At 50.2% G+C, this 10,129-nt stretch overlaps 1 protein-coding gene across 2 annotated transcripts in view; it reads left to right on the forward strand.

Moving 5' to 3' along the window:
- LOC119963412 (mitochondria-localized glutamic acid-rich protein) overlaps nt 1-9,275 on the forward strand; it is a 46,290-nt gene extending 37,015 nt beyond the window's left edge. For both annotated transcript variants that reach the window (XM_038792489.1, XM_038792488.1), the window contains one exon: nt 8,604-9,275. The gene's annotated coding sequence lies outside the window, so the exon portion shown is untranslated. The remainder of the gene's footprint in view (nt 1-8,603) is intronic.
- The last annotated feature ends 854 nt before the right edge of the window (nt 9,276-10,129 follow it).

Genomic DNA, 10,129 nt, shown 5'->3' on the forward strand with positions numbered 1-10,129 from the left:
TTTATATGTTTCAATGAAATCACCTCTCGTTCTGTTAAATTCTAGAAATACAGGTCTATTCTGTAGAATTCTCTAGGTCTAGGTCTAGCCTCCTTAATGTCTCCTCATAGCAAGGTTGACGGGACTGTCCTGTCAGTCAAGTTAACCTCTGCTAGGGCAGCACGGTGGCCTAGTGGTTAACACAGCTGCCTCACGGCGCTGAGGTCCCAGGTTCGATCCTGGCTCTGGGTCACTGTCCGTGTGGAGTTTGCACATTCTCCCCGTGTCTGCGTGGGTTTCGCCCCCACAACCCAAAAATGTGCAGAGTAGGTGGATTGGCCACGCTAAATTGTCCCTTAATTGGAAAAAATAATTGGGTAATCTAAATTTTTAAAAAAAAAGTTAACCTCTGCTGCACTCCCTCTATGGCAAGTGTATCCTTTCTTAGGTAGGGAGACCAAAACTGCACAGACTACTCCAGGTGTGGTCTCGCCAGGCCCGATATAGCTGCAATAAGACATCTCTACCTCTGTACTCAAATCTTCTTACAATAAAGGACAACGTACCGTTTGCCTTCCGAATTGCTTGCTGCACCTGCACGTTAGCTTTCAGTGACTCGGGAATAAGGACACCCAGATCCATTTGGACATCAACCCCTCCTGAATCTCTCACCATTTAAGAAATAAGCTGCATTTCTATTTTTCTACCACCTTGGATAACTTCACATTTTTCCATATTGTATTCCATCTGTCACATTCTTGATCGCTCACGTAGCTCGGCTAAACCCCCTTGAAGCCTCTTTACATCCTCCTCAGAACTCACAACCCTACCTGGTTGTATTGAATCGGCAAACTTGGAAATATTGCATTTAGTCCCCACATCTTCATTATTAACATAGATTGTGAATTAAATGTATTATCATTAATGCATTATAATTTAAAAGCACAGAGCACAGATTCAGCTGAATTATATGAGGGCATAATGGACTAAATTCTAAACATAGCTTATGTTCCAATTAGCTTAGAAAGTTGACAAATAATCCAACTGAGATATTTAAAATGATTGAGGAATTCAATAAGTCGATACAGAGAATGTATTTCACATGTCTGTCAGTAGTTCCCTGCAAATCCATGGAAGCAAAACATTCAGTCCCACAAAAAGAAAACTGTGAATATTGCAATACAAAGCATCGATTGAAGTCTTCATAATGATAAAGGACAGACGCAGATAAGCTACTTGCTCCGGTGGTGGAATCCAGAACAAGAGGATGCAATCTGAAAATTAAACCTATGCCATTTAGAAGTAAATTTGAGAAACTTTTTTTCATTAAAGTGGTATTGAAGATTTGGCACTTGTTCCCCAAAGCCGATGGATACAGAGTCCATTGATGTTTTCAAAACTTTGATTGAAATACTTTTTGTTAGATGAGGGCATCAAAGGTTATGGAACAAAAGCAGATAATGGAGTTGATCAGCAAGATCTGATTAAATGATAAAACAGGCTTCGGGGAGTTGCTGAATAGTCTGCCCCTGAGCCTATGTTTTTGTTGGAGTGAACACCAGGCATGGCAAAATACACAAAATACAAACACAATGCAAAATACAACCCCTCACACACACAAAAACAAGTACTGATGCATCATGAAGCACACATGCCCCAGTTAGACAGCTAGGTGTGCTGACCTGAAAGATCCCCATGAATAATTTTCCAAGAGGCGAGTTGTTTTGTAGAATTGGCCCAAATGTTCTCCTAACAGTTAAAGATTTTGGCTCAAGTGAGGATAGGTATCCAGAGTATTCAACTTGGCAGAAGTGTTGTTAAAATTCAATAGTTGGAATCCCCTTTCTTTTTATAAATTTAGAGTACCCAATTCATCTTTTCCAATTGGGGTAATTTAGCGTGGCAATTCACCCTAGCCTGCACATGGGCAGCATGGTGGTGCAGTGGGTTAGCACTGCGGCCTCACTGCGCCGAGGTCCCAGGTTCGATCCCTGCTGGGCCACTGTCTGTGTGGAGTTTGCACATTCTCCCCGTGCCTGCGTGGGTTTCACCCCCACAACCCAAAAGATGTGTAAGCTAGGTGGATTGGCCATGCTAAATTGCCCCTTAATTGGAAAAAATAAATTGGGCACCCTAAGTTTAAAAAAAAACCTAGCCTGCACATCGTTATGGGGGTGAGACCCATGCAAATACGGGGAGAATGTGCAAACTCCACACGGACAGTGAGCCGGGCCAGGATCCAACCAGGGTCCTCGGCGCCATGAGGCAGCACAGCTAACCACTATGCCACCGTGCTGCCCATGGACTCCTCTCTTTGGTACTGAAACATATTTTTGCCCATCACAGTGGTTGATGCCCCTATATCTACTTCCATCTTACGAGGCTTCCCATTTACCTGGAGCATTACAGTAATAGGGCCTGTCTTGCTTATTTTTAGATTAAACAGAGTGAATCCCAGAAACATTGGGCCGGATTCTCCATTCCTGAGACTAAGTGTTGATGTCGATGCAGGATTCGTGGAGTTCCATGACAGCAACAGTGGCGTCGCAGCTGGACCGATTCAGCTACTGTTAAGGAGCTAGCATCGGCACCACATGGAACACAATTGATTCCAATGATTCACCGGTTCCGCGATTGACACTCAGCTGGCTGACAAGCTGCAGCCACATATACAGACTTCGCTCCCCACACACACCATTCCAGCCAACAGGATGACAGCAAGATGTGCAGCCCCACACTTCGCTGACACCGAAATGGAGACTCTTCTGGACGCGGTGGAGGAGAGGTGGTTGATCCTGTACCTAGGGCCGGGAAGGAGGCTGCTAGCCGCCATCATTCACCGACACTGGGTACATGTGGCAGAGGCGGTCAGCACTACTCGTAACACCGTCTGCACTGGCCAGCAGTGCCAGAAACACTGCATGACCTCCTCAGGGCGGCCAGGGAGAGTAGGCAACACTGTGTCCATGGAACTAACCCCATCCCACACACCCATAACCTCCTCACCCGCAGCCGAGCCCCCACCCTGCACCACATGTTGGCACTCATACCGGCTGCCCACAACCGCTGGGAGCGGGTGAAAGCTGGCGAGGGACCGCCGGACCTGCGGCACCTGACCGTGGTCGTGCAGAGGGCCCTGGACGTGGTCGGCGGCCCGGAGGAAAGGGAGGTCACCAGGGTGGGGTTTGGCCATGGGCAAGGATGTGAGACCCCGCTTAGTTGCAGTTCCCCTTGATACGTGTCAACCCTCCCCCCAACATCATCCCCACGCCATCCTCACCCTCGACCTCACCCTCACCCCCACCCCCACACCACCCTCACCCCCATTCCCCCGTGTCCCGTGGTCTAATCATGCGTCTTGTGTCTTGCAGGACCTGCTGGTGATGGTGTGGGTCCATCTGGCATTCCCCGCCCCCAGACAGTTCCACAGCTGAGCCCCCCTGCGTGAGCCGAGCACTAACGACGAGAGCAGCTCGGACAACAGCCCTCGCCCTGAGATGCAGGACACCCCGGAGCTCGAGTCTGAGGAAGACACAGATTTCCCGTCACAGCTGTCTCTAACACCCTCCACCATCGCAGAGGCACTCACCCCGATTGGACACTTTAGGGAATAGGCCCCTGGGACACTCTCTGGTGAGCACCACTCAGCTGATCCGGTAGAGCAGGTGGAGATAAGAACACCTGAGGGGACGGACAGTCGCAGGGCAGGCCGAGCCCAGCGACTAGCTGCTGTCCAGATGGGTTTTGAACTTCTGGAACGGACAGTCCCGTTGATTGTGTAGATGCAGTTGCAGAGCCAGGGATTATATGAGGGGTGTCGGCGTGATGGAGGTGTCCAACCGCGTGTAGGAGCAGGCGGTGGTGCCGACCGTGCTTGCCATCCAGGCCAACACCACACGGGTGGCATCCATGGTGGAAATATTGGGGGCGACGGTTTTGGCAACGGATCAGGGTGTCCAAGGCCTGGGGCATTCTATGCAGACACTGACTGAGACCCAGGACAGTTTTGCCACCTCACAGGCAACCATGTGCCAGAGCCATCTGGAAATTGCAGCGGTGCTCCTGATCGTGGCACAGTCACAGCAGGCCACGGCTTGGAAAGTTGGCGGCATTGCCCAGGCGTTGGCTGACGTGCCTCAGACAAAGAGGGAAGTGTCCCAGTCCCAGAGGGAGATAGTGCAGTCATTGACTGATGTGGCACAGACCCAGAAGGTGGTGGCCCAGTCAATGGGTGATGGGGTGCATTCCGAGGCAGAGATGGTCAACCTCCTGTGCTTCATGGCCACGAGCATGCAGGCACTGGTCAAGACCAGAGCAGGCCTCCAACCCATTGACTAGACCCACTGTTACTGCCAACCCAGGGCCCACACCACGTAGTGCAGCAGGTATGTATCACGGAGGGGATTTCAGGCAAGGGGATGGCCGGGGGACAAAGGGGTTTGTGGGGGTGGGATGCAGTGCCTCTGGCCAGTTTCCCTCCTCCCTCCAGTCGGTGAACCAGAAGGCAATCAGAGCATCCAGTGCGCGTTGGCCCAGGCGCACACGTCATGCGATTTCCCATGCCTGCCTGGGCTCCATGTCCTGCCCATCCTCCATCTCCTCCACATCTTCCTCGTCGGAGGAGGCGTGGTGTTCATCCTCCTCCTCTGGGATGTCGCCTCTCTGCTGCACGATGTTGTTGGGGATGCAGCAGGCCGCCACGATGCGGCATCCCTCTCAGCTTCATTCTGGAGGGCCCATCCACAGCGGTCCAGGCACCAGAACGCATTTTCAGATGGCCGAAGCACCACTCGATCATGCTCCTGGTCGCTGAATGGACGTCGTTGTAGCGCGTTTCCCCAGCGGTCTGTGGCCTCCGGATAGGTGTCATCAGCCCCGACTGCAGTGCCCTTGTCACCCAGGAGCCAACCCCTCAGCAGGGAGGCATCTCAAACATGTCAGGAATCGCACCAAGATGAAGGCAGTTGTACAGACTGCCCGGGTATCAGGTGCAGACGTGCATGATGCGCAGTTAATGGTTAAATGCCAGCTGCACGTTCATTGAGTGGAATCTCTTTCAGTTTGTGTACAGCAGTCCGTCATTCGCCGGTGCTCGTAGGGCAGCATGCATCCCATCGAACCCTGCTGCCTGGGCACCCTGGTAGGCTCTGTCAACATTGAAATGGATGTATTGAGCCACCTGGGCACATAGGGCGTCCATGACGGCGTGGATGCACCTGTGCACTGAGGTCTGTGAGGTCCCGGACAGGCCCCCACTTCGCGCCTGGAAGGACCCCGTGATGTTGAAGTTCAGGGCAACTGTCACTTTGACGGTCACCGGAAGCGGTGATCTCCCCCTTACCCCCGTGGTGCCAGGTGCGCCATGATCTGGCAGATATGTCACACTGTCTCCCTGCTCAGTTGGCGTCTTCGGCATGCCCAGGCCGGCAGGTCCTCGAATGACAGGCGCTGCCAGTGTACGCAAGGCCTCATGCGGCACTTCCTCGGCCTATTGGGCGGCTGCCTCCTATCCCTGTGCAGCACGCTCCACTGCTGTACCCTCCGCTGCTGCAGCATCCTCCTCCTCCTCAAGCAGCATCAGGTCGTACAGTCGCAGGACATCTGCCAGGGCTGCAACGACTAGTAGGAAGGCCACCATTGCTGGTTGAATTACAATATCCATTGTCTGCAGGGGGTGAAAGGCTGACATGTTAACATGGTGCGTACCCCCATGCCCAACCAGGTCAAACCATCTACAGGTAGCTCCAGTTGGCAATGCAGGCTCTGCACCCGAATGTCCCCCCCCCCCCCCCAATCTCCGCGCCCATGGCCCCGTTGGTGCCAGGCACCATGGGGCCTCTGGCCCTGGCATCCATCCCTGATGCCAGGGTACTGTTGGCTGATGCTGCCCTCTCCAGCGGTACGTTCCGCGGCCCCCATCCGACGCCCCCGTAGAGGCTACAGTGGGCGTTGCTCTGGGTGGGCTGCATGATGCCCTGCAGGAGGGTGGCGGCCAGGTGGAGGAGGGTATGGCGGAAAGTGGGATGTGGGGGTGGGGTGGGGCACCCATATGGCCGGTGGCAGTCTACAGAACCAGGGGTGGTCAGTGGGTGCGCAGCTCCCTTGCAGGTCACGGCAACGTTGGTCCGTGCCTGGACACCGCCCCAGTCCCATGGGGGTCACCCCGGCCACTTGGCCCATTCCCCTGTACCCCCCCCCCCCCCGCCCCTCCTACCCCAGCCAGCAAGGCCAGTGTCTGCCAGCAGTTACGCTCTCTGTATCCACCTCCTCTCTCTCCCTCATCAGCCACAATGACGGCTTCACGATTTTTAAAAGCACAAGTGAACCGTGCTGTCGGGAACGCGGCCCATCGGGGATGGAGAATCGCGGAGGCCCCGGAGAATACTGGGTCAGGCCCACTAATGACATGCAAACGGTGTTTACTGTACACGCGTTCTGGACCGCATTGATGTCGTTGTCAAGGTGCTGGAGAATTCCGATTTGCAGTCAAATGGACGCCCGATCGCGTTTGCCAATTTCGGCATCAGCCAACAGAGAATCCCGCCCATTGTTCTAGGCACTTCCACATTCTAGACTTGTAACATCTTGGTTGAGCGATTACTCAGTGATCTTAACTTATCTTTGCACTGCTTTATCAAATGTCCTCTGTTGCGACAATAAAACCTTAAACCGACATGATCAGGAGTGTGGTTACCTCCACATCAGTAACATTCATCTTTAACTATTACTGACTGATTGCCTATTCTGTACTTGTTTGTGTTGTTGCCCGCTTTGCAGCTGCTTCACCCTAGCTGATGAATAGCGCCATTTTGCGCACTCTGCAGCTCTTGTGGACCCTTTTCAGAGCTATCTCCATTGCTCATTTTAAAATTAGCTGACCTCTCCAAGCAATCTGTGTTGAATAGCGTCATTGCTCATTCCACAGACTAACCTATCCCATAACGTGTCATTTTGGGTGGCTCTAAAGTCAGAATAATCTGCCAGTACATCACAATTGATTTGCTTGGGGCTCTCACCTTTGAATTAAATTTGAATCTCTGGAATATGACTGATGGTTGAGGTTCCAATTGAGCCTTCACTAAATCCATAAACTCATCAAATGATTTGGAGTTGGGCATGCTTGGGGCAGTAAGACTGTGAATAAGATTATAGGTCTGAATTTACCAAACACTTCGGAGAATCGCTTTGTGTTTTGCTCCTCTCCTATTTTGTTTGCTTGGAAATAATACCCAAGATGCTCAAGGTATTGTGTCTAGTCCTCCTTGGAGGAGTCAAATGGATCTATTTGCCCAAAGAGTGGCATTCTGGTAAGTACTTGTTTTTTAGACTTCGATTAAAACAGGATACTCACAGGTGTCAGGCCAGAGGCAATGTCAGAATACTTTATCCTCGTTGCCAGATGTAAAGATGGCCAGGTGACCCATACTCTGCTGTGTTGCCCTTAAAGGGACAATCGCCACAGGTGTCCAGAATTGGGCACCAAAGTCTAGACAAGTTAAGAACTAAACCAACTCGTTGCTACCTGCAGATAGCTGAAACACAACCATCCATGGCAAGCAGTCATAAGCCAACCAGTAAAGATCAGCAGTTAGCCACCTGTCTATAATCAGAAGTCTGCCTCCACCAGGATGTCATTGGAAGCTAGTGGAGAGCAAGAAAGAAAACTTAGGAACTGGAGGCCTGGGAGGATGATGGGAACTCCAACATGCAATAAACTGAAATTACTGCCAAAAGGGCGCTACTGCAATTATTACTGCCCACTGAAGGGCGTTGAAAGCTGCATATTGTGTTAACAGACCATATAGAACAGCACCCCCACAAAGCTGTAAAGAGGCATGCAAGGGCTTCAGGATTCAGAACCGAACAGAAAACCCTTTCTGTTTTCAGCCAGTCCCTGGTAGCGCTGCGTCCTCCCCAGCACCGCTGCTGAGTTTTTTATCCTCTCCTTTGGTTGAGTTTGGAAGGCTGCAATGTACTTGATCAAAAGATGAGGTTCTGTTCCTCAAGCTCGTGTTGAGCTTCATTGGAACAGTAGAGGAGGACAAGGACAGAGTGGGAACGGGGCAGAGAAATAAAATGACAGGGGCCTAGAAGCTGGGGGTCACGCTTTCAGACTGAACGGACGCGTTCTGCAAACCAGTCGCTCAATCTGCATTGGGTTGCCTCCAACGCCTGACAGCTTTCCGTATTCAACATTCACCTGAACGATTTCAGATCATAACCACTGTTCCCACTTTCTCAGGCAGCACCTGTTGGTATTGATTTCATTATTCCCCTTTCGCCTCCTCTCGATCCATCATTTATATCTTTACTTGTCCCACTGCCACCTCCTCTTGTCTTGCAGCATCATCGCATTTGTTATTCCACCCTATCACAGACCCTCTCTTTTGTTCTATCCCCCCCCCCCTCTTGTTTGGAGCCTGTATAGAACCTGGACCTTGAACTTTTTCCAGTCGTGATCAAAGATCATTGACCTGAAACAGTGACCTCCTTCACTCTACACAGATGCGGTCAAGTCAGCTGAGAATTGCCAGCATTTTCTGTTTTGATTTCAGATTTAAGCTTCTGCAGTATTTTGCTTTTGCAGTGATGCTAAAGGGTTATTTGTTCCATCTCTGTTACAGACCATGACCATGAACCTCGTGCTGATTATTCAAAATCGTCCAGTACTGATTCAAGGTGCAGCAACGGGGAATTCTGCAGGTCAATTGATTGAGGAGTCCAGGATAGTTTCCAAAAGTGTAATATATTTCTACAATGTATTTTAACACAGTTATATTAGGTCAACTAGCGATGATTAACATTTATTTATGATCATCTGATTCTGTAACCATTAGCTAGGCCATTACATTTGTACACATTAGGAAATGAAAATGAAATGAAAATCGCTTATTGTCACAAGTAGGCTTCAAATGAAGTTACTGTGAAAAGCCCCTAGTTGCCACATTCCGGCGCCTGTTTGTGAGTGCTGATAATCTGGCCAATTTGAATTGCAAGTTACAACAGTGTTTAATAATAATAATTGTTATTATTGTCATAAGTAAGCTTACATTACACTGCAATGATGTTATTGTGAAAATCCCCTAGTTGCCACACTCTGGCACCTGTTCGGGTACCTAACAGCGCGTCTTTCGGGACTTGTGGGGGGAAACCGGAGCACTGAGTAAGATACTGTTGCAAAGGAGAAATACACAACACACCCTGTCCACTACTGAGACTGCTTACTTTCATTTCTGCCTCTAACTTGTGCCCGATCACCAGAAACCGCCCCCCACCCCCACCTCCTCAAAAGCCCCTGTACTCAACTGCTGTTGGGAAGCATTTCGCTGGCCAATATTTCACAGGCCAGCAGTGGAATGGCAATGCGGTCCAGTGGTTACAATTGCTGGGGCCTAACTCTATTGCAAGCAGTAGAGACATTAACTGAAACTTGTAGCTATCAACTGGAAACCTGCTAGAAATTAAAAGAACCCATGCTACCCGCACCCTCCCACCCCACACGCCAGTGTCCCAATCCCTGAGATGATCTTTATAATTGATGCCACCAGAGAACTTGGCCAGGGTGAAAAGCCTGACTTAAGGCAGGAGCGTCGGTATTCTCAAAATAAAACAAGCCAAATATATTTAAATTTAAATCAATCTTCTATTTTTAAAATGCAATAATTTGCATATAAAAGTTCTCCTGTTAGACTTTTCTTTTAGGTTGAACCAGGTAATGTACTTGTGCAATTGTAATTCTGAAACCAAATTATTGTTTTGTTTATGGTGATTATCTCAACAGTCGCATTTTCATTGTTCTTGCAAAAGAGCTGAAATAAAGTAGCTATAAGTTCCATATCAACCTGCATTGTGACCAGTTTTTTACACCTCAGGCAAGCAAAGAGTTAAATGGTATTCCCCATGTTGTAATACATACTTGCCAAGGCTGGAAACTGTTAATGCATTAATTTAGACACAGGGGGCTGGGAAATGGGGGCTCAGGGAGGGAGGGGGCTGGGAAATGGGGGCTCAGGGAGAGGGGGGGCTGGGAAATGGGGGCTCAGAGAGAGGGGGGGGTGCTGGGACATGGGGGCTCAGGGAGAGGGGGCTAGGAAATGGGGCTCAGGGAGAGAGGGGACTGGGAAATGGGGGCTCAGAGAGAGAGGGGGCT

Source organism: Scyliorhinus canicula, chromosome 3, assembly GCF_902713615.1.
Source record: "Scyliorhinus canicula chromosome 3, sScyCan1.1, whole genome shotgun sequence".
NCBI lineage: Eukaryota > Metazoa > Chordata > Chondrichthyes > Carcharhiniformes > Scyliorhinidae > Scyliorhinus > Scyliorhinus canicula.